Source organism: Pteropus medius, unplaced genomic scaffold (assembly GCF_902729225.1).
Source record: "Pteropus medius unplaced genomic scaffold, Ma_sr-lr_union100, whole genome shotgun sequence".
Lineage (NCBI taxonomy): Eukaryota > Metazoa > Chordata > Mammalia > Chiroptera > Pteropodidae > Pteropus > Pteropus medius.
In genome coordinates this window covers 13,657,739-13,682,519 of record NW_024342471.1, presented here as the reverse complement: position 1 = coordinate 13,682,519, position 24,781 = coordinate 13,657,739, and the positions used below count along the sequence as shown (strand labels likewise).

Sequence of the window (24,781 nt, the reverse complement as noted above, 5' to 3'; positions counted from 1 at the left end):
ACATGAGGATTTCGGAAGCAGTTAAATCTGAATTTGAATCTCAGCTCTGCCACCTAATAGCTGCGTGACTTAAAACTCTCAGAGTCTCCATTTTGTTATCTGTAAAATGAGAGCAGTAATATCTCCCCCCGCTGGAGAGTCAGAGACTCCATATGATACGTGTATGTTTATGATGTGCTTCTTGGCGCCCAGTAGGTGTTCAGTAAATGTGAGCTCCCTTCTCCCTCCCATCCCCATTGCTGCCCCAAGGCCCAGAATTAAATGGTTCTTGGCAGTGACATTCTTGGGTAGTGGCTTTATTCAAACCTGCCTCAATTAACCTATACTCCATGGGGCCTGGGATGCCTGACATACCCAAAGCAGAGGTTCTTTTCACCTTCCTTCTGTGTCTCACCAAGGGGCACAGTCCCATGTACCTCTCTTCTTCCCTAACTCCATCCCCATGCCTGACTCTTCAAACTGCAACTGCCCACATTACTAAATGCTATATCTCATGTTAAATATTTGTTGAACAAATACATTCACACATGAGAAATCTCAGTCTCAGAGATGTCGAGAAATTTGCCCAAGATCGCACTGTTGCCATAAATGTAAGATCACACAGTTGTATGTAAAATCCATGCAATTTTCATTTTTCAGTGACATCTGAACTTGTTTCCACTTGACGAAAACTTCTGCTTTATTTTTATTTTTAATTCCGCTTCTCTCAAGCCAAAGTTTATGGTCTGCAAAGGGACCCAAATGGCTTCCGCATTTGCCAAGGTCATTCCCTGTCTGTCCAAGGGGGGGAATTCTGCCCAGGCATCCTAATGTGTAGATGTCGCCTCCAGTGATGTTACTGTGGGGGAACTTTTCCCTGGGGCATAATGGACTTTAGGGGTCAAGGCTGCTGTTCTTGGCTTTGTACTGCCTCTTGTTAATGTGCTAACTGCCTCCCAAGGAGAAAGCTCTAGCCAAAGTGGTTGATATTGCATTATGCTCTTGAGAACTAGAAAGCAATTCACAGTGACAGGAAGAAAAAACAGATGATGAGAGGAAACAAGCAGAGCCGCTCCATCCCTCATGCTTCAGTTGGGTTTCCCAGGATGGGGTAAATAGCATGGTCCTTCTCTCTTCCCCAACCCTCTGGCCCCCGCCCCCTCTGAAGCTGAGCTGGGCCATCAGACACCGCAGCACCATTCTCACCAGCTGCAACCTCCTAAGATCTGTTGGGCTCTCATGATTCCAAAAACAATTACGTGCCCCTGGTAACAGGTCTCTATTCCCTAAAACCTTTCATTAAACAAGGAGACAACGCATCCTAGTTAGGGCTCGGGGTTCAAGCTTAACAGCATTCAGCCAAAGCTGCAGTTCATAACTGGGAGGCAGGGATGGAGTATGTGCTTATTAATAATGCACCAGCTATAATTACCGGCCGCTACAAGATCGGCACACTCACCCGGCCACTTTGCTCTCTACCATGCACTCGCTGCTTTTTATCCTAAAGCCGAACAGATGAATTTGCAAAGGCCTAGGCAGTCTCCCTGAAATGTTAAGCAAGCAGTCTACAGATCCTCACACCAACTTAATTCAAAGTTTGTAATTACAAACTTTGCGTGGTTATTGCGTGGTTATTTGATTAAGGTTCATCTTTCCTACTAGGCTGTGAACTTCACGAGGACAGGGCTGGTACCTGTTTTGTTTGCATTTGTTTCACAGGAGGCACTCAATATTTATAGCATGAAAAATGAATTAAAGCTGCACATGGAAAGGGTGCAACTTCTTTCTAACCAGTCTCTTAATTCTGCTATTCAGCCACAAGGCTTGCTGGCGAGACTTACTGCAAGATTAAGTTTTGGGGAGCTCAATCAGCCATAATTATCTGGCCCCCATGAGAGTCAGCAGCCAGAATCACACAGTCTGAAGGGGGCTGTGAACCTTCTCTCCCTAAGGGTCTGAGCTGATGTTCCCAGAGGAGGCAGATTTGTTTCATAGTGACGATGGCTGGGATAGAGTAGTTCAATGGTCAGAGAGGGAGGCCATGTGGACACTGAATGCACACTCAAAGTCTCCTGTGTTACCACTGTGAACACTGTCCATCGCTGTACATACAAACTGTCTTTGCTCAAATGAGTGAACCCCATCTATTTTGCGGGACCAGTAATTAGAGTTACATCCATGCGAATCATCCTTTAGCCCAATCAAAACCTCATTTGACCCTGAGCTGAAGCCAATCGATGCTTGATGCATAACCATTCCCAGAGAGCAGCCTGTGTGACAATGAAGTGGGTTCAAAATCAGAGCAGAAGAGGGGGTTGGGAGTTCCAGCAGAAGGAAGCTTTAGCCTACATGGCTGGGCCCTCCTAATGGCCCCGCACCCTAAACCATGTCAGTGCTGTACTTCCACTGCCATCACCTGCGTGGGGGCTTTCTCCTGATACCGGTGCTCACCTTCGCCCATCTAAGTGACAAGCCAGGAGGTGGTAGGAAGTTAACAGCTCATCACCCTACTATCTCATTCCACCCCCAAAGTAGCCCTCAACTACCAATTGATGGGAATTAATGAGTAAATACTCCCATTTTCTCACCCTTCACGTGGGATAACTCTGAGGTGTGTCCTACACTGGCTTCCGGAAATTCTCCAGTGAGTTAAACTCCTTCTGCTGGCTGCCTTCCCTTCCCCTTCTCACTTTCCCATTCTCCTCCCTCCCCGTCCCCCAGTGCTTCATGGGATCAACTCTCAAATAAACTACTTGCACTTGAATCTTTGCCTCAGGTTCTCTTTCTGGGGAAGCCTAAACTAACTCAGGATTGTATGTGCAAAGGTTAGGAGTTTGGAGAATGCCAAAGGCTGTTTGGTGGAGGTGGGCCAGAATCCCGTGAGAATAGGAGCACTGAGGCAGGAGAGGTTGGCTGGGGGAGGTCCTGGGAGCCCTCCTGTACCAGGCTGAGGAGTCTGGTTTCATTGAAGGGCCATCACCATCTGCTACGTGGGGAACAGTGCCATAGACATCAGTGTGAGAAAGGCTCTTGAGGCCAGAAGGGACCCAGTGTTATCTAATCCTGCCCCACCCAATATTTGAATTCTTTCCACAGCCTCCCATGTCTACTTATGTGCATTCTCTTGCCAGGCTGCTCGTGTTAGCCAGGTCTGACAACTATTAACAAAGTTCTAGAACGTTCTAGAAATAGCCCTCCCCCTTGTTTCTTAGAAAGACTTAATTGTTCCCCCATGTGAAAGTCCTTCAATATAGATATTATGTTTCCCCTCTGACTCTTCTCCAAGCTCAATCTCTCCAGTTCCTTCCACCATTCTCTATACAACAAGGTCACTTGTCCCTCTTCCATCCCAGGCCCTGTCCCCCTTCATGTACTCTAGACTCCCAACTTTGAGAATTATACTCCAGGCGTGATTCCAGAGAAAAAGAGGCTTCTGGTATCTTCTTCCTCCCTGACCCATAAGGAACTATTAACTAAAACCACTTTCGGTCCCTCATTCATTCATTCATTATAAATTTATTGCATACTTACCACATGCTAGGCCCTGTTCTAGATGCTAGGCATAGATTCATAGATTAAAAAATAATCCCTGCTATTATGGAGTATATATTTTAGAGCAGGAGTCAGCGAGCTACTCCAAATCTGGCCTGTTGCCTGTTCTTGGAAATACAGTTTTATTGGAACAGATTCATGCCCATTTGTTGATTTATGAACGGTCTGTCTGTTTTCACACTACAACGGCAAAGTTGAGTAGCTATGAATGAGACCGCATAGCCCACAAAGCTTGAAATGTTGACTATCTGTCTCTTTCCAGAAGTTTCCTGACCCCCACTCCAGAGCACCTACTAGAATGCTAGACACTGCAGGTACAGCAACGAGAAGACTAAGTCCCTGCTCTCAGAGCTTGTGACCTCGAAGCCCAACTGTATACTAGGCAATGTTTGGGCCACTAGGGATTCTGCAGTGAGCAGTCAAAGAATCTTCCCTCATGGAATATTCTAGAGGACCCATTATGTGCCACGCTCCTTGCACGGCACTGGTGCAGAGGCAAACCAGACTGACAAAATCCTTGCCCCAATGAAATTTCCAGTACAGTTGGGATAAGGCAATAAACAAATAAGAATAGTTTCCGATGACAGTAAATACTACAGAAAAAGTAAGTAAGCAAGAGCTAGGGTGTCTCTGCGTGGACTGCACAGTGTATTCCCCAACCTTCTCCTTGTGCAGTTGTTTTGGGCATAGACGGAGGCCCTGATATGTCTATAATCCTGTTCAATCCCATCTAGCTGGGTTGGGCCTTTGGTCTCAGGCTGTTGAGATGTGACTAGGGACAAAGCCAAAGCTGTTGGTCTCATCAACCATTCATGCATGGCCCCCAGGGGACCAGCCTGTCCCAAGCCCCAGGGAGATGGTGCCCACAGATGCATGATGCACTCTGTGCATCTCCTCATCTCCTCTTTCAAAAGGAGATGGGTATGTGTCTAACACTTTAAAGCACTCTTTACTGCTTCACTTAACTAAAGTATTTTTTTCTACTCAAATTCTCTTGATCAAGCATTCCGTCTAATTACCATTTTCCTTTTACAGTGTGTTGTGCAGAGCTCGCAGGAGTAAGCTCGTGGTGAGCAAGAGCCCCCGGGGTGGCAGGGAAAATAAGGTCTGGCTATTAGGGGGCTCAGTGAAGCGATAGCTTCTTTATCTTCCTGGTAGGGAGTAAAAACAGCCCAGAAATTGCCCGCGCCAGGCCAGACACAACGCCGTAAGACCTGGCTCTGAGATGGCTTTGCAAGGTGAAAAAACACCAGCAACTTTGAAGGGGATGTGGACGCTCTGTCCAGACACCTGGAATGCACCGACAAGTTTCACTGATGCTATGGATTGAGGCTGATCCACCAGAACCTGATTTCCTCATGTGTGTTTTGATTTCATTCAACAAATACAGGATGAGTGCCAACTCTGGGGGATTGGAAGAGTTAACGTATATCAGGCAGTTAGAAAGGTGTCTGGAACAGAGTATGTACTGAATCAATGCTTGGTTGCTATGATTATTATGATACCCAAAGACCGGCCTTCATTTATTCATTCATTCATTCATTGATCCATTCAGTCTCCCAGCAGCCATTGGCCAAGAGTCAGTGATGTCCCAGACTGATGGAGATACAGAGCAGAACAGATGAGGACAGATGTGACTTATCAAGGAAGGAGATGCAGGGTAAGAGGGAGGTGAAGGAAGTGTTGCTGGTTTGCATTTGTAGGATGCTGCCACCATTCGCTGAGTCAGGAAACCAGGGCAAGGTCTACGCTGGGAGGGGTGCGTCATGAACTGGGAATGTCATGGGCTGGGAGCACGATGAGTAGAGTTAGCTGTGAATATTCCAGTAGAGACAGTCACTGGGTAGTTGGGATATGAGCCTAGGGTTCAGAGAGATGCTGAAAGCTAGGTCGGTCCCAGGCTGTGGTGTCGGACTGCTTGAGGGTCTCCTCTTACAGATGTGGTCTGATTCTCAGAGGAGACTAGAGGGAGGCTGCTGGGGTCCTGGATGTGTTAGCACAGGCTAGCTTTCAGTGTCTTATTTAATCGAAAACCACGGGGAGTGATTAGCTTTGGGCCTGAGCCTAAGAAGCTGGCAAGACCCACCTGATAGGTCACATTTTGTTTATACATATAAATAAACACATTTTATATATTTATCCTAGCAGTCTGGTACGTCATTGACCCTCAACTAATGTTTGCTAGAAGATTGAATGAATGGAGGAATGAATGAATGAATGAATGAATGAAGGCTGGTGCCCAGGTATCATAATAACCATAGCAACCAAGCACTGATTCAGTACACACTATGTCTACACAGCATTCTAAGTGCTTGATATACACTAACTCTCTAGATATAGATGTAGGTAAAGATACAGAGACAGACAGATATAGATGAGAGAGAGAGAGAGAGAGATATTGAGAGATATCACCAATGTACCATGTAACCAGGCTCTGTTCCAAGTGCTTTACAAATATTAACTCGTATCCTCACTGTACCCTATGACTAGCTAATATTATTAAGTTTTGCAGACATGGAAGATGAGATTCAGAGAGGTCATCTCATCTAAGGAGAGGGAACCCTCTTCTCCCAAAGGCTTCACAGCTATTAAGTGACAAAACTGGACTTCAAAGCCAGGCAGTCTGGCTCCAGGGTCCCTGCTCTTAACCGCTGCGCTTCCGCTGCTCTCCAGCACCGTGCAGCTCTTGGAGAAACGCCCAGACCCCCACGCCTAGAGCTGGCTGGGCTCACAGGACGGCTGCAGTCCTCCTCTGCCCGTGTGCCCCGCTCCTTGCACAGAAACCCGGGCCCCGCTTCCAGCCTTTGCTCCCTTCCTTCCTGCTCATGTGTTGGGGCCAAGGACAGTCCCAGGGCTCCAGCTCGGCAGCAGAGACTAGAGTCTTGGCAGCAGGATGTTGGCTCCTCCAGCTTTATTAGCTGTCTTTTAAAATAGACTCTTTGATTTCAAACACCTCCACTTGCCACTCGCTGCTCATCTTTCAGCGCATCCACCATGTTTCCCTGTCATCGGAATATGCTGCTTAGAATATCACAGCCGTGCTGACTTTCTGTGAAACAGCAGCCTCTTGCGAGAGAGTTTTCTTTCTCTCTTTTAATTATGCCATTTTCCAGCTGGCCTTTTTCTTTTTGAAAGGTGAGCCTCAGATTACTGATTGTTCAACCACTAATTTCAACGTTTTGATCACATTTATCAGATGGAGGCAGGAAGTCTTTAGATGATCATATCCTCTTATTTTGCAAAGAAAATAGCTGTGTCTCAGAGAGGGAGCTTGGCTCACCTGAGATTACGGAGCCAATTAGTAGGTGAGCTGGGGCCAAAACTTGAACCAGTTAACACTGTAGTGTGGAGATTTAATAATAGGAGTAATGCAAATTCATATTTATCACATTATTAAAGTTCACAAAGCATAAACTTTACTCTGGACCCTCTGTCCTCTACTGGCTCACATACTTGGTCATCTCATCTAAGGAGAGAGAACCCTCTTCTCCCAAAGCCAGCTATCTACACACATGTAGAATTCCATGTGCACCCATCCAGTAAGAATCAAGTGTCCATGATGACATTTGAGGCTCATCGAAAGTCAATGAGCAATGACGTGAGATCCTCGTGTCAATTCTGGATCAACTCCAGGACTAACCCTGCAGCCCACACTCCTCTCTCTCCCTAGCCATCTCCTCTCCCCCCTCCCCTAGTGACTGTTTCCCCTTGGGGTGGCAGGAAGGAACCGGGCTTTCCCCACCGAACGATGAAGTGTCTCCCCAGCAGAGACCCAGCATCGATAAATGTCAACACTGGAAGACCTATAGAAAGTATTTCATCGAGTACTCCCACTTTATAGATTGGGAAGCCAAGGCCCACAGAAGAAAAGAGGCTCTAAGAGACAAGAAACAAGTGCTGACAGCAGTTGTCTCTTATCCCCTGTATTCTGATACCCGGTATCAGCCTCTGGCTAAAGGCTGCTTTGAATGTGGCTTGCCGGATTGTCTTTTTAAATGAAAACAATTCCATTGGAAAGTCGCAATAAAATCGTAAGGCAGTAGAAACTCATTCACCTCACCCCTGCATTGCCCAGCTCCATGGTTCTCAATCCTGGCTGCACATCAGAATCCCCTGCGGTACTGTATAGAGATTCAGATTCCCAAGCTCCAATACAGAATGAATAAACACTAGGGAGTGGGACCTTGGCATCTGTGTTTTTTCAAAGCTGCACAGAAGATCAGACCAGGTAGCCAGGGATAGGTAAGGCTGATCCACCTGATGGCCAAGGACCACATTGGCAGGTCTGAATTATTGTGATTGAAATGGAATGTAACTAATTCTATTTTTGAGCTTTAAAAGCTTAATTCTAATACAATTAAAACATGAAGCTGACAGAGTGTGAAAGACTGCTGACCAAATGAGCTCTTTCTGAGTCACACCCAATGCTGGAGGGCAAGCTTGAAACTTCTGCATCACCCCTGCTTACGAAAAAGGAACGCATCAGACCACACGCCTATGAAGTAATAATGTGCTTTCGCTAGGGAAAACTGAATGCTCAGATGTTTAGAGGACCATTTTCTTTTCTTATTGCAAATTAAGGAAAATAAGTGGTAAATAATAAAATTTATAAATAAAAATTAGTCTTCACCTTCCCACATGGTCTTTCCCCTTCATTATCTCTCGTTCTCCCTTTTGAAGGATAATGTTCACAAAGACATAGGAAACACATAAAATAAAACAGGGTCCTTATGGGACTCAGAACAGCCATACTCTGAACCTCGCCCCCCTCCCCTTACCCAGACATTCACCTTCGGCTGCAGAGAACCAGAGAGCAGCCCTAGAATTCACGATTCAACAGAAAATGCACTGCCTGATGAGAGAGCAGACAGGGTGGAAGCATTCCTACCCTGTCCAAGAATGGATAATAAAAATCAAGGGTTTTTCATGTGTCTTAAAAAATACAGGACCGTAAATGTTTAGGTTTCCCCTGAAATGAAAAGGGGCACCTGTTTAGCTACAGTAGGAGCGAAAGAAAGGTGGAAATGAGCGTAGACTGAGGGCGGAATGCTCTTCTGGCTCTGTATTATGCCTTTCACATTCATCATCTGCTCCTGATTCAACCATCAGCCCAACCACGCTGATGAGTGGTTATCATTATTCCCCTTTTAAAAATGAGAGAAATGATGTTTGGAGTGGTTAAGGCCCTCCCAAGATGCCACAAGCTAGGAGTCAATGCAGCCAAATTTTGATCCAGGCACTTCTAACTTCAGGTGGAGAGAGATGTCTTTCCATTGCGGAAACGAGAGAGGTAAGGGGAGGGGGAGGGGGGACTCCTTTATCCATTTTAGTGGGAGCCATGGCCATCTGGCTATCAGACCAGGATATTACACTGAAACTTTCTCTAGCTGAGAATATCAGGAAAAAAAAATGAATTTTAGCATTTCTGGCTGATAAAGTAGGCCTGTTCTATGAAGACCAGAATTAAATCGCCCTCCCCTCGCTTGCTCTCTGTAATTATTCGCCCTTCTCCGTGTGTTATCGTTTCAAACTCTCGAGTTGTCTTTTTTGCCCTCCTCTGACTTTCTCACCATCCTGGGCATCGGGAGATTCTCCTTTCCTCTCTGGAGTTCTATCTGCCCCGCCTTGGGGCAAGACAAAAGTCAACTGTCCAGCGAAAAGATAAGAGGCTACGCCCAACACAATGGATAGGTGATCCAGAGAGCTAGCAATCATGAGAGGAAGGGCAAAAGCAGGGAAACCGATGTCCACGTGCTAGGTTTTACATGCATCGTGCCATTTGATTTTCACGATAAACCTGTGAAATACTATCTCCCATTTTGCAGGCGAGAGAGCTGAGGCATGGGTAAGTTACTTGCCTGAAGTCATACAGTGAGTATCAGAAATAGGCATTGAAACCAACACTGACCTGAAAGGCAGGGTTATTTCCACAGTACAACGCATCCCCGGAACTAGGAAGGAGCTCCAACACGGACGGGTTGCGGTTCAGTAGAGTTACGGGGTGCAGGCAGAAGCTGGTTATCTGAAGATCAGAAATAGCCCAAACTAAAGTCCAGGATATCAGTAAGAGTCCTGATAGGTATGCGATGTCGTGCTCAGATCGAGTACTTTACGGACACTTTAACAGAGAGGCATTTACAAAGGTGCGACAGGGGCAGGAAACCGCTCAGAAGAGTACAGGACCTCGGGGACAGTAACGAGGGGCTGCTCTACCCACCCTAGCCGGGAATCAGAGAGAGGGATATGTGGAGAGGGCTCCTGACGCGAGGGAGCAAGGGCCTCGGCGAGACACGGGGAGGCGGCCAGGGGAATCACAACCTCACTTTCCTCCTTCCCTCGGGTCTCCGCGGGTGCTAGCTGACTGAACCCATCTGCAAGCCCAAGCCCAGTGATGTGGTCAATACAGGTCAGCCTCCCAGGCATAGAGCTGGGTGGGGGAAGGTGGAGATTTGGTCCAGAGGCGCAAACAGGAAATCCATCCTCCCGATTTCATGGAGAGGCAAAAACCATAGCAAAATCAGAGTCGGGCTGATGAAACAGGCAGGGGGATCTAGGCTTCCTAAGCCCCTGAGATGAGATCTGCCAGCCAAGATGCCCCTTTCAAGGGCTCGCTCTGTGGTTATGGCTTCGACTGTCTTAAAGACTCAGTTCTCTGACCAGCATCTCATCCCTGCTCCTTCTGCCATCCCTGCTACCTTCAGAGAACACAGTGGTGACGAGCAGAGGTTTTCACCTAGATTTAAATTTTGGCTCCACCCCTCACCCGTGGCGTGGTCCAGAACAAGTGACTGAACCTCTCCCTGCCTCAATTTCCTCATCAGTAAAATGGGTACAAGAATAGTGCCTCCCTTAATGGAGTGCTATAAAAAGTGAATATGTTAAATGATTAACATAGTGACTGGCACACACCAAGAGCTCAAAAATCATTAGTGATTTCTATGATTATTATTCTCCTTCACAAATATTTATTGAGCTTCAAGCCATGTGCTGGAAGGAGAATTGTCTGCAGTACTCAAGAGCCTCTGTCGAATGCCCATGTAGGGATGTACCAGTGACTCCGGCCAGATATAAGGAGATGTGGTAACAGGCAAGTATAAGGTGCCTCTGAAGAGGGACTTGGAGGCTCCAGCCATAAATCAAAAGGAAATCAGAGACAGAGAATACTAAATTAAAGGCAACAATTACAAAGTGCAGCTCAAATGTATGTGAACTTGGAGGAGTCAAATAGCAAAGGATGGGTCCCCAGCCTCCTTCAGCAGCTGCGGGTGAGGAATGTTGATTGAACACAAGCAGCAGCCATGGAGTTCAGCCAAGACTCCACCTGGAAATTCTGGGGGTTTGTTTTACACCCTGGAACCAAGCAACCCTTCCTGGAGCAGTGAGAGAAAGCATTCCTGGGCACTTCACAGAGGTATCTTTGCAAACAAGATTGGCAGAGTCCATCTACATAGAAGTTACTACATTTGCTTGAATCACTACAGGAGCAAATGGCAACAGAATGAGCTAAATCAATAAAAAAAACATTGGTAAAGACTTTTAAGAGACTAAACTGTAAGAGTGTTATCACACAGACTGAGGAATCCCTGCAATTGGTCCTCCATGGTTCTGTAGATTGTCAGCATCCCCTCCAGACAAGCAAGGTGGACATGGGACACTTCTCTGCCTGGAGGGCCATGCCCTGGAGCCTGGGGCCGGAAGAGAGCTGGGTCCAAATCAGATCGCCAATACGGAGTAGCCCAGGTACGAAACCAAACAAGACAGAGTCCAGAGTTGCAGATGGAGAGCGGGTTCTAGACCCCAGGCGTCTGGTACTGGAGCAATCTGAGTAAAAAAGAATGGGCCTCCTAATATACATATGACATATTATTGAATTGTATATACTTGAAACCTATATGACTTCATTAACCAACATCACACCAATAATTAAAAAAAAAAAAAGAACGTGCTTCCTGGTTAACGTCTTCTAGTTCCTTCAGCCGTGGGTGAGGACATGTTAGGGGAAGATAAAGAGGCAAAGAGTGACCAAGCTGACACCTTGCAGCACGGGCCACTGCACGAATTCCTTCGTCCGTTCTTTCATTCAGCAAACACTTAATGACCACCGACCCTGTGCCAGCTACTATTTCAGGCACTGGATGTACAGTATGGAAAACAGATCGGTCCTGCCATCAAGGAGATGACATTCTTGTGATGAATGACAGATACAAGCAAAAAAACTAGTAAGTATATATATATATACCTTCGATAAAGACAAGTACTATGCTAAATAATTACACACGCATATGCACACACACGCGGTGTTTTATGAGGAAAGAGTGGTGAGCTCAGGGAGTAAACCTAGGAAGCCCCCAGCCTTCCCTTTCTCCTCTCAGGTGCCACCTCACCTGAGGGAAAGGGAACATGGCAACGCATGGACTATACGCAAACTTTTTGGCACCAGGGACTAGTGCTCCTGTGGGAATCTAATGCCTGATGATTTGAGGCGGTGACGCTAGTGCTGGGGAGCAGCTGCAAATACAGATGAAGTTTCCCTTGCTCACCCGCCTGGTTCCTAACAGGCTGTGGACCAATACCTGTCAGCGGCCTGGGAGCTGGGGACCCCTGCTCTAAGACACACTCATTGGGCCCCACCTTCTAGAGCAGAGTCACTTTACTTTAAAATAGGTATTGTTTACCTACTGAATGGGAGAAGATATTCACCAATGATATATCCAATATGGGATTAATATCCAAAATATAGAAAGAACTCATACAACTCGATACCAAAAAAATAAAAAATAAGCAATTCGATTAAAAAATGGGCAGAGGACCTAAATAGACCTTTCTCCAAAGAGGACATACAGATGGCCAATAAATATGAAAAGATGTTCACATCATTAATCATCAGGGAAATGCAAATTAAAACCACAATGAGATATCACTTCACACCTGTCAGAATGGCTATCATCAATAAATTAACAAATAAGTGTTGGAAAAAAGGGAACCCTCGTGCATTGTTAATGAGATTATAAATTGGTACAACCAATAAGAAAAACAGTATGGAAGTTCCTCAAAAAATTAAAAATAGAACTACTATATGACCCATAATTCCACTTCTGAGTATTTATCCAAAGAAATTCAAATAATTAATTTGAAAAGACATATGCACTCCCATGTTCATTACAGCATTATTTACAATAGCCAAGATATAGAAGTAACCTAAGTGTCCATTGATAGACGAATGGATAAAGAAGATGTGGTACATATATAAAATGAAATATTACTCAGCCATAAAAAAGAATGAAATGTTGCCGTGTGCAACAACATGAAAGGACCTAGAGGGCATTATGCTAAGTAAAATAAGTCAGACGGAGAAAGACAAATACCATATGATTTCACTTACGTGTGAAATCTAAAAAACAAAACAAATGAACATACAAAATGGAAACAAATTCATACAAAGATCATTTGGATGGCTGCCAGATGGGAGGGTTGTTGGAGGATGGATGAAAAAGGGGGAAGGATTAAGATGTACAAACTGTCAGTTATAAAAACAGTCATGTGGATGTAAAATACAGCATAGGAAATACGTTCAATAATATTAAAATAACTTCCTGGTGTCAAACGGGTACGAGACTTATCAGGGCGATCAGTTCATAAGTTATCTAAATGTCTAATCGTTACATTATATATCTGAAACTAATATTAATATTGTATGTCAACTGTAATTGAAAATTTTAAAAAATATATTTTTAAAAGTAAGTAAATAGAGCGAGTGTTGTTTTTTTCTCTTTTCTCTCTTTTACCTAAGCAGCAGCAAAAGCAAACTAACTCAGAGCCCAACCTCTCAGAGCCGACCCACTGGCCTTCTCTCCTCTCTCTTTCATTCATGTGTTTTAAGCAGCTCTGCTGGGCTTAAGGTGCCCTGCTGGGCATAGCACTCCGTCAGAATATGTCTGACCTTCTCCTGGTCTCTTCTGCCTTTTTCCTACATGCAACCCTGGTGCAGAGAGATCTAAGGCTCAGCTTTGGACATGGAACAAGGTGTGGATTGAGGAGCAACCGGCAGCATTGACAGCCTACTTTAACCTGACTCTACTGGCTGAAAGCAGAGAGGCATTCCACGTGGTCCAGCCCAGCTCACCAGCCATCCCCTGCTTTGGGTTTGGGGGCCCGAGCCAAATCAACAATAACATGGTGATTCCTCACCACTTGCCAGGTGTATCAGTCAGCTACTGTGGCCTAACAACCAATCACAAATCTCAGTCGTGTGCAACAATAAGCACTTATTTTGCTCATACGCTTGTGGGTTGGCTGGGGGTTCTGCTGACTTTGGCCGGTTTGGCTGGACTAGGACAGGCACAGATGGGCAGCTCTAGGCTAAAGATCAAGGTACAGGTCTGTTCCGCACTGTATCCTATGTTTCTCATCTTCCTTGGATGCTGGCTAGCCGACATTCACCAGGTATTTAACTCTCTGCTAGGTATCATTCTAGATACTTTATATGAATAAATCCATTTTAATCTTCACAAAAGGCCTTTGAAGTAGGTCCAATGATTCTCTTAATTTTGCAGATGAATAAACAGAGGCACAGGAGGAGAAGTAACTTGTTCAATATCACAGAGCTAGTAAGCACCAGAGCCAGGATGGAGACCCAGGCAGTCAGGTGCCAGCACGCATCCTCTTAAGCGCACGAAATACTGCCTTTGCCACAGAGAGTGTGTCCTGAGTGTACATGTCCCTAGTCTGTCCTGTGCCCTTTCACAATCTCAGTGGATGCTCATGAACCAGAGAGGTGTTAGACATGGGGAAGAGAAGGGACGGGCCTAGAGGGGGGACCCAGCTTGACTAAGAGGAGCTGCTGGTTGTTGCGGGGTATGGGGTCAGACCACGACAGCAAGGGGAAAAAGTAAAAAAAGATTTCAGGCTTCTCAGGGCCCCTGGGAGCGGATGATGTGGGCAAGAGAAAGGCTGGGTGGGCCCCAGTGCCTGGACACACTAAAGGGAGATGTGACTGTGAGACTTTACACAGCTGACCTCAGCATCTCTTATCTCCCCAAATTGGTGGGACCTGGGACTCCTTGTCAAAACCGTAGTAAGAGTGAAGGCGGCGGGGCGGGGTAGCAGGGGCAGGGAGCGGATGCCCAGCAGTCATATCCGAGGCAGCCCAAGGCTTTGGGCAGTGAATAAAGAGACAGGGAGACAAGGAGTCCCCTGAGGCATTTTGCTGGTTTCTATTCAACTTGTCACTCACTTCAGTCACTCCCCCCTGTTTTCTGTTATGATAAATAATAACAGCTTATTCGGGAAGCGTTTTATAAGACAGGAGGTATTTTCAGACACAAGAATTGCATTTGACACAACGACCCCTCAGGGGAGGCAGCGCGTTTAAAAACTAATGATACCGGTACTCAGAGAGGGTAAGTGGCTTGTCCTGGATCACACAGCTAATTAGAAGATTTGGAATCAGCACCTCACCGTCTTACCCCTCCCTGCACTGTCCTCACATCTTTCCTTATAAGGAGGGCAAGCAGAATTAAGCCAAGCTTCAATCTCTTAAGAGAGTTGGTACTTTGTCCCTATCAATCATTCACACTTTAGTATGATGTATTTCCAGTCCAATCTTGAGAGTAAAAAGAACAAGATACACTTGCTAGAAAGTTGCAGCAAGGGCTCCACCCAGGGGTGGAAGGGAAGCAGTGCAGTGAACACTGAACATTCCACCCAGTCTTGATTTTTCCCGACTGTGGTACTCAGTTGTTGGAACCAAGCTTACAGAGGGTTCAGGACAAGGCAGAAGATGTCAGATGAGGACATTCAACTCATAACAATAATTATTGAGGGTGCCGAACACTCGGGAGGCTGTGGTCAAGAAGACAGGGAAGCTTACCTTCTAAGATGGGGAGAGGCAATAAATAAGTACACAGATAAGAATGTGAAGTACGATGAGTACCATAAAGTCAATGACAGGTCATAATGAAATAGGGAGTTTTGAGAGTGGCAGAATGGGATTATTACTTTGGGTTTGGGGGTCAGGGAAGGCCTCTCTGAGAATGTGACATTGGAGTGAGACTTAAATAAAGAGAAGGTGCGAGGCTTGCTAAGATCGGGCTGATTAGAGGAATAATGTCAGAACCCAATGTAACGATGGTGGGATGTCAGGAGTAGTCCCTAACACTTATGTAGCACTCATTACGTGACAGGCACTGCTCTCAGTAATTCACATACGTTATATCATTTCCTACTCACTACGGTCCTGCGAGGTAGTATATTATCACGATCCTCATTTTACGCATGAGTAAAATGAGGTGCAGAGAAGTTAAGTGACTCATCCAAGAGCAGATAAGAACCAGAGGCAAGAAAGTTGCTCGGTGGTCAGTGGTCAGATCCCCAGGGTCCCAGCACTGAGTCCCAAGAGGTAAGAGCCCAGAGCTGAAGTTGGGGGTAACTGGCAGCATTTCCCAGGCTACAGGCGGGACATCCCCCACTTCCACCACCAGGCTCAGTGCCGAGAGCCCGACGGAATGGCAGCACGAGAGTGATGGTGTCATCGAATGAGCGGGTTTCACACCACCTCCCCACAGGTTCGCCCACTTGGGTAGCGTCTGCAGCAGAGGGCTGAGCGAGAGGCCAGTCGCGCGCTGCCCACCACTTATCCCTACATGTATTTTGGCTATAAATAACACAGTTAAAGGGAAAATCAACCCACAGGGAGGGGCACTTTTATCATTAAACACACATTCTGGCCTGCGCACCCTATATGAATGATGTAACGATCTGAATCCAGACTCAGATATGGTGAACTGCACTGTGTCGAGAAATCAAATAGTTCATGTCGAAAAATGCAGGCAGAAGGTCTCACCATCCTACAAGCAGGAAGGCGCGTGTGGTGTGTCTTACAGACTCCACACTCCTCTTCCTCTAGGCCCTGATCTCAGCTAAAGATGTCATCGGCCAAGGCAGATCCCACCTCCCTGCTCCATCCTGTCTCTCATTGTGTGGTTCTCATTAAGAGAGCTCATGTCACATTATAACATGACAAGAGGTCGATAGATATTGGGGAAGGAAAAGGAAGGAAGGGGAGGGGAGAGAAGGGGAAAGGGGAAAAGAGGAAGGGAGGAGAGGTCTGGGCTGAAAGGGAGAAAGAAGGGTACTACAAAGCCTGCTCCCAAAGAGCTCATAGCCGATGGAGCAAATGGGCACGTAAATGTGTGATGACAACCCAATGTGGCACATGGTTTAGGAAAGATCGAGCCAAAATGTGGTGGCAGCCCAGAGCCAGAAATAACCTGCAGGGAGGGCAGAAAAATTCTTTGATCCGAGTCTTGAAAGTGAGTAGGAGTGGTCCAGGTGGAGAAAGGAAGGGCGGGGCACTGCAGGCGGAGGAAAGAGCATATGCAAAAGCAAGACGCATGAAAGACCTTGCAGTTTGGGGGCGATAACATTAGAATGTCCGTCAAGGCTGTAGATGTCACCGTGCTTTATTCTTCCTCCAAAGCTGAAACCTTAGAGCAACTGACGTTGCCCCACACCCATCTGCTCCCTTTGTCCGGACGCCAGGCCCAGCCATTTCTGCCTTGTAACGTTTTTTGGCTTTGTCCATGACTCTGGTCTCCACTGCCACCATGGCCACTGAGAGTCATTCATCACGGCCTCTTCGCCAATCCCTGATTGTTACAACAGCCTCGTTTCCCTGCCTCCTGCCTCTCCTCACCCCCACCTGTCCATTCTCAATGACACTCTGTTTCCGAGCCAGTTTGGGGGAGTCCATCTCGCTAACGGTGACCCAAGTAGGATGACCCTTGCTTGAGCTAGAACCCAGAGAGCCCACCAAAAAATGAGTTAAAAAGGAATGTGGGGAGCAGAGAACTGAGGAGCAGGACCATAACTAGGCTAACGGCAGAGGCAGGATTCATTCATTTATTCAACGACATTGTGGACCACTTACTCTGAAGCAGTGTCTACTCTGGGTGCAGGGTATAAGACAGCACACAAAAGATACCCAGTGCCTGCCATCTCTGCCCTCATGAAACATGGAAGAGACAGCTATGAATCAAATAACTACACAAATGAATGTAGAGTTACAAACCGTGATGAGAACAATGAAGAAAACTTTAAAGGGAGTTCTGCATGCAAAGAATGGTGGTGAAGTCAAGGAAGACTCCCAAAGACGGGATATTTGAGCTGAGATACGGAGGGTAAGGAGAAGGAACAGTTCCGCTTATTGGTTAAGGCAATTAGCCTAGGAGTGATATTCCCTGGATCTGAATCACGTTCCCATGATTCAGATGATTTCACTCTTGCATGTCTTGGTTGCCTTGTCTAGAAAATGGAGGTTGTAATTGTATTTGCCTTAAATCTTTGTTGTAAGGATTTAATGAGACAAAGCATTTATAACAGTTAGTACCATACAGACTAAGAACTCTGTAAATGGTGGGAATACCACTCATACATAGTTCCTGTGGTGGTGGTGATGTAATGATATGGTGATGACTGTAATGAATACGATGTCGGTCATGGTCATTATGAGAATGATGATGGTAATGACATTTTATGTAAAGGAAAATAAGGCATAGAAAGTTAAAGGAAGGACCTAAGTCACACAGCTAATAAATAATAAAGATGGTTTCAATCCTGGCGCAAATGTCTCCTAGTTTAAGGCCTTTTTTCTAGGTACCGCAACGCCTCTTGGCACTTAAGCCGAGGACTGTAAACTTACAGATGCAGCGTTGCAGGACCAGGTCCCAATCCACAAAGGAGCCTTCTCCTGCTTCATCCCTGGGGTGGGGGCAGCTCCTCAGATGTCAGTAGAGTTCACAGGAAGTCCTCAAGTTGGAGGATCTGTAATTTACAGTCACTGTTTATAAGAAATGACAAGAGGGGAAAAGGATGCAAATGTTCTTGAACCCCTGCAAGATGATACATGCTTTATATATATTACTTCACGGAGGCTAATCCCATTCCTTATCCAGGTATTACTTCCTCCTATTTCTAAAATAAAGGAACTAAGACTCAGAGTGGTTGCAAAACTTGTTCAAGGTCACACAATGGGGGCGTCATGTTTAAACCCAGGACTGTCAGACTCCAGAGTCCAGCCTCTTTAGTCCACACTATCCCTCAACTATGTTCTTTTGTGGTGCAACCTACACACACACACATGCACACACACGTACATGCACATACATACACATGCTCATGCACACACATACAGCCAAACACAGTGATGGACACCTAAATAGATTTTACCCCAAGTCTAAACGCACAAAAATGTGTATAAATTCATAGGCTTTTAAAGATGCCCCACCTCTGAGACCAGAGGAGAAGAAAAAAGTAATGCCGCCTGCTTTCCTTATGAACTTAGACTGCAGCATAGTTTTTATACATTTGCAAGCACCTGGCCACCTTTCCTGTGCTCTGTGAAGGGCAACAGATCATACAGCTCAGGTTTCAAGGTCAAGGCTTTTGACACTGGAAAACAGGCTTCCATTGGTATTTATTTCTCATACAGTGTCCTCAGCTCCTCCAGAAACTGAAGTTACTACAGATCCCACGCCCGGGGTTGAGCAGGGATGCTGGAAACATGTTTAGGCCAGTGAGCGATGTATCAATACACGTGCCTTTTTGCAGTGAATGGTTAAAAGTGAGTTATAACGTGGACTCTGTCCCTTATTAGCTATGACCTGAGGAACTCACTTAATTTTTCTACGCTTCAGTTTCACCATCTGGGAAATGGGAATGGCAGTGATACCCACCTACGTTATCTTAGTCAGCTATTGCTGTGATGATACTAACTAACGAACAACCCCCAAATCTTAGTGGTTTACCACAACGAGCATTTATTTCTCACTCATAGGCCAATAGGTCAGCCGGGGCAACTCTGCCTCAGGCTACAGGTCGAGTTCAGGTCTTTTTCACTTTAGGGTGAAGGGAAGTTTGAGTCTGGAGTAGGATCTTCCCATGGCCATTCACAGGAGTACAAGAGGGCTGGCCAAATCACCTGAGCACATTTAAAGCTTCGCTGGGTGTGGGGTACATCATATCCGCTCACATCTCAACAGCCTAAATCAATCATATGGCCAGATTTTAACTCAGTGAAGTAGAAAAGCCCATGCAGAATTCTCATCTGTCACAGCATTAATCCTACCATATGTCATTTGGTCCCACACTCTTCTCACTCAGAGCTCCTCAAAGACGGGGACAATGTCCAATCAACTTCTAGACCTCATGTCCAGGGCAGGGCCTGACCCAGAGGAACACAGACACCTTCCATTTGTTCTACCTGTATGGATCACACACATAGACTCCTTTGACCTTTGCATCTGGTCAGACTTGACTGGCAGGGAGACCTAGCAGGGGGTCAGAGGAAAGGAGGAGAGTACGGTCAGGGTATTTATTCCTCTAGCTCTCTCTCCACAAGGATGGCTGGGTCTGGCTTGTGTCACTCAGCCAAGGGACCCAGCTCCTGTATCCCAGCTTGCTCTCCATGAATCCTTCCACCCAGGCTCTAATATCTGGGACTTCCTCCTGGCCCCTCCCTTCGCACCTGGGGAGAAGAGGACTCTTACTAATCCCAAGTACAGTACTACCCCTATGACTTCCCTACACCTTGACCCTACCTTTGCAATAACCCTTTTATTAATTCCCTTTTGAAATAACTAAATTCGAGTGTGTTGTCTGTTTCTCGCTGACTGTGACTGATACAGAGGTGCTTGGGGGACAGTTACCAGACAGGTGTGTTCCTAGCTTTGAGGTCTATGACCATGGACCCTCGTGGATTCACAGGCCCAGCCAGAAGACCCAGGATGCTGTGAAGGGTGTGGCCAGTTCTGCCTGTCCTTGAGTGATTAAACTGATAGATCGCCTCCCACCTAGAGCTGTCAAGCTTCCATCTAGGGCTTCATTTAGGGACAGAGCTATCTCTCTCCTGACATATCTGTGACAGAGAAGGTTTCAGTTAGAGCCATGAGGGGCCTTCAATGCCTGACACATCTCACTAATGACGGTGAAGTAAGTGGGTCCTGCAGCACCCTGAGGCTCACCAGCTGACCTCCTGCACTCTCCAGCTCCTACGAGCCTGGACAAGCACAGTGAGCCCTCTCTGGGCCCACAGCCAGCTGAACGCTTCAGTTCTCTACCCTGAGAAAACCTCCCACGCATTCCCTGGCAGGGAGTGCAATCAGCATCAAATTCACTTACAGGCACAGCCACACTCCTTACCCCCTGGTCGGAATCCTTTCAATGGCTCCCATTCGCCCTAAGGCCCACACGCTATCTGAGCCCTACCTGAGCCCTACCTGAACTCCTCCCCCAGCCCCAATCCCAGTCAGGATCTCCTGTTTCATACTCCCAAAGCACTCCGGACTCTCCTTCCTAGCTCTTATCACATTCGTAATTCATCCCTCACATGTATAATCATCTACACTCTCCTCTCCATCACAGCAGTCCTGTTAAAACCTAAGTGAGCTCATGAAGCCAAATCTAGGTGCACTCTGCAGCTCAAACTCTCAGCTGGCTTTATTTTTGACTAAGTAAATGCCGGTCTTCACAGTGGCCCATGATGCCCTACACAGTCAGGCCACCATGACCTCCTGTTCCCTCCTTCTCTTTCACTCCGCCCTTCGGTGCCTTGAATACTCCCAAATAAGCCCCTGACTAAAGGTCTTTGCCCATGCTCAGTTCCTTCGCCTAGAATACTGCTGCTCACGCGGCCTCATGAACAAACCCCACATGCATCTCCTTTTCATTTTGCCAATACCACGGAGTTATTGTAAAAGATTCGCCATTCCCAGGGCATAGGCGAAGACACAGGATAAATAAGTTTGTTTGTTTGTTTTTTCAGTAGCAAATGTATAGAAGAAAATACTAAGCTAAAGTCACAGCCATTACGGGACCCGGTTTTCCAGTGCCGGGTTACCCCAGGTACGCTGCCCTTTTTCCTGCTACTTTCTTGGGTCACGTGACCACTGCTCTGGAAGTGAGGAGCACAAGGTTCAAATCAGTTCCGGTCTCTGGGGTTCCCTTTTATCCTGAATCATAAATCACACACTGAATTTTCTGTTTGGTTGCTTTTTAAACAATTTGTTGGGGTAAAATTCCCATAAAAGAAAATTAACCATTTTAAAGTGAACAATTCAGTGGCACATAAAACATTCACAATATTATGCAACCATCTCCTCCATCTAGTTCCAAAACATTTCCACCACTCCAAAGTAAAACCTCTTACTCAGTGTATAACATCTTCTCCATTGTCCCCTCCCCCCAGTTCTTATATGTAGGTCATTTAGGTCATTGACTCATCGTGAGCTCATTTGTTTATATATATATATAATTTTATATATATATATATATATATATAATATATATATATAACTATATATATATATATATATATATATAGTTATATATATATATAGTTATATATATATATATATATAAATGTGAGTTTATAGTCCAACTTCATTCCTTGGCATATGGATATCAGTTGTCCCAGCACCGTTTTTTAAAGATGATTTCCTTCCCCACAGAATGGACTTGGCACCCTTGTCTAATACATACTGGCCATAGATATGTGGGTTTATTTCTAGACTCTCAATTCTATTCCATTGATGTATATGTCTGCCCTAATGCCAAGACCACCTTGTTCCAATTACTTCAACTTTGTTTTAAGTTTTAAAATTAGGAGGCCTAAGTCCTCCAACTTTATTCTTTATCTAGATTATTTTGGCTTTTGGGGGTCCCTTGCAGTTCCATATGAATATGAGGATCAGCTTTTCTGTTCCTGGAAAAAAAAAAATGCTGCTGGAATTTTGATAGGGCTTGCACTGAACGTAAATTGTGTAAGTTTTCCAATCTGTGACTGCGGATTGTCTTTCCATTTATTTAGGTCTTCTTTTATTTCTTTCAGCAGTATTTTGTATTTTTCGCTGTACAAGTATTTCACCTCCTTGGTTAAATTTATTGCCAGGTTTTTTATTCTTTTGGATGCTACTGTAAATGGAATTGCTTTCCTAATTTCCTTTTGGGGTTCGCATGAGTATTCTTAAATGCTGCAGATAAGAGACAATTTGATACAACCTTTCTGAAGTCCAGTTTAGTAAAATAGCTAAAACTACGCGTACCTTAAACATTCTAAATTTAGAAATGTATCCTAAAAAGATAATAAAATAAGAAGGTATTTGTACAAAACATTCATTCTTATTTGTTTTGATTATTAAAAATTGGCAATGACTTAAATGTCTCTCAGCAAGGAACTAGCAAAATGATACATCCATACAATGGAATACGATTATAGCCACTTATAAAAGAATGATGTAGAATTGTTTCATTAAAATGAAAGGATGTTCACAATATGTTATTTAGTTTTAGTTTATAAAATAGCATGTGCATCACACTGAGATAAATTATATGTTTATATCAATACATATGCCTCTATCAGATCCAAAGATCTGATAAGATATCTGGCCAAATGTTAATAGTATTTATCTTTGTGTGGTCATATTTAAGAGGTTTTATTTTTAAAAGACATATTTTTAAAACCTGAAAGTAAAGCTATGTTGTGCTTTTGAGTGAGAGGATTTAATATGGCAAAGATTTATTTTTTTCTAAATCTGTACATTTCAGGTACTCCAAATAAAAATAAGGTGTTTTTTAAAAGATATTTGACAAAATACTCTAATATTTATCTAGAAGAATAAATGTATAATAATAACCAGGAAGATGTTTTAAACAAAAAAGAGAGAAGGTTGCCCTACCATATTGTAAATGTATTGTTAAGCTACAATATGATGCTAACCCTAGAATATGTTCATTTTGCTAATACCGTGGAGTTAGCTCTCAGTAAGTATCTGTAGAATGAAAAAAACTGAATGAACAAACGTCCCTAGTTATCGGAGAAAGGCAACTCTGAACTATGACTATCAGTGGCAAAAAAAAAAAGTTAATTAAAATACTTAGTACTGAGGTAGGTGTGTAAAAAAGATACTAAGCATTGCTAATGGATGTATAAATTGGATACAATCTTTTTGGTTAGGCAAATTAGTTAGATGTTTACATATGAACATCAATTACAACACTGTTTATAACACATTTGGAAGCAAAATTTTGTCCAGCAAGAGATCATTAGTTAAATTAATTATGCTATATCCATATAATGGAATACTATGATGCCATTAAAAATGATAATGTAGATATACATTTCTTGACATGAAAAGATATAATAGACTGTTAAGTAAAAAAACAAACAAACATAGAATTGTAATCTTCTACTTAACAAGAATTTATAATGGGCCCTCTGTTGTCCAACACTGATGGGAATTGGAGATCTAAGCTAGTCAGGGCCCCTATCTCAATGAGGCTGCCTGCCAAGCTATGGGGAAAGATACTTAAAAAGGCCTGCCTGAGTACTCTGGCAGGAAAATGCAGGCTGCTGAAGGATGTCTGACAGGGGACCTAATTTATATGAAGGCTTCCTGAGTAAGGATGAGGAAGAACTATCCAGGCGCGGAAGATGAAGAGTGAGCAAAGCTGGGCAGTGTTCTCAGAGGAGGTGGGAGAAGTAGGTCTCTACAGCAAGGTCAGAAAGGCAAAGCGTGGCAAAGAGGTTAAGGATTTTGACCTTTATCCAAATATGATGGGAGAAGGCAATGAAGAAATTTAGGCAAGGGAGGGATATGATCAGTCTGATGTATTCAAAGGACCGCTCTGGTTATGTTATAGAGAAGAGAGTGAAAGCTCAGAAGCCAATATGATTCCATTTTAAAATATGTAATGTGTATTATGTATATTACACATACCTATACATATAATAAATACATTTGTGTATTATATATAATTACATATATTATACATAGATGTATATTATATAAACAGTTATGTATATTTACACTTATATATACACCTATATATGTAATATATGTGTATATTACATAGATGTAAATGTTTTACACATATATATCTATGTATATTAGATTTATATATCTATGTAATATATATACCTAGGTATATAAATATATATTCATGTACATTATATACATACCTAATAGTTTATAGATATATCTACTTAATATATATTATATTTATATACTCAGGTATATTATATATGCCCATATGTATTATGTATACCTGTATGTTATATTATATTATATTATGTTATATTATATTATATTATATTAATATATTATTATATTATATATAACATACAGGTATACATAATACATAATAATATATTATTATAATATATTATATATATATAATATACAGGTATACATAATAC

The 24,781-nt window shown here is 44.2% G+C and overlaps 1 long non-coding RNA gene across 1 annotated transcript in view; it reads right to left on the bottom strand.

The window, feature by feature from the left end:
* LOC120603679 (uncharacterized) overlaps nt 1-24,781 on the bottom strand; it is a 314,182-nt gene that overhangs the window by 105,853 nt on the left and 183,548 nt on the right. The window contains exon 4 of the long non-coding RNA XR_005653080.1: nt 18,230-18,351. This is a non-coding gene — a long non-coding RNA (uncharacterized LOC120603679). The remainder of the gene's footprint in view (nt 1-18,229; nt 18,352-24,781) is intronic.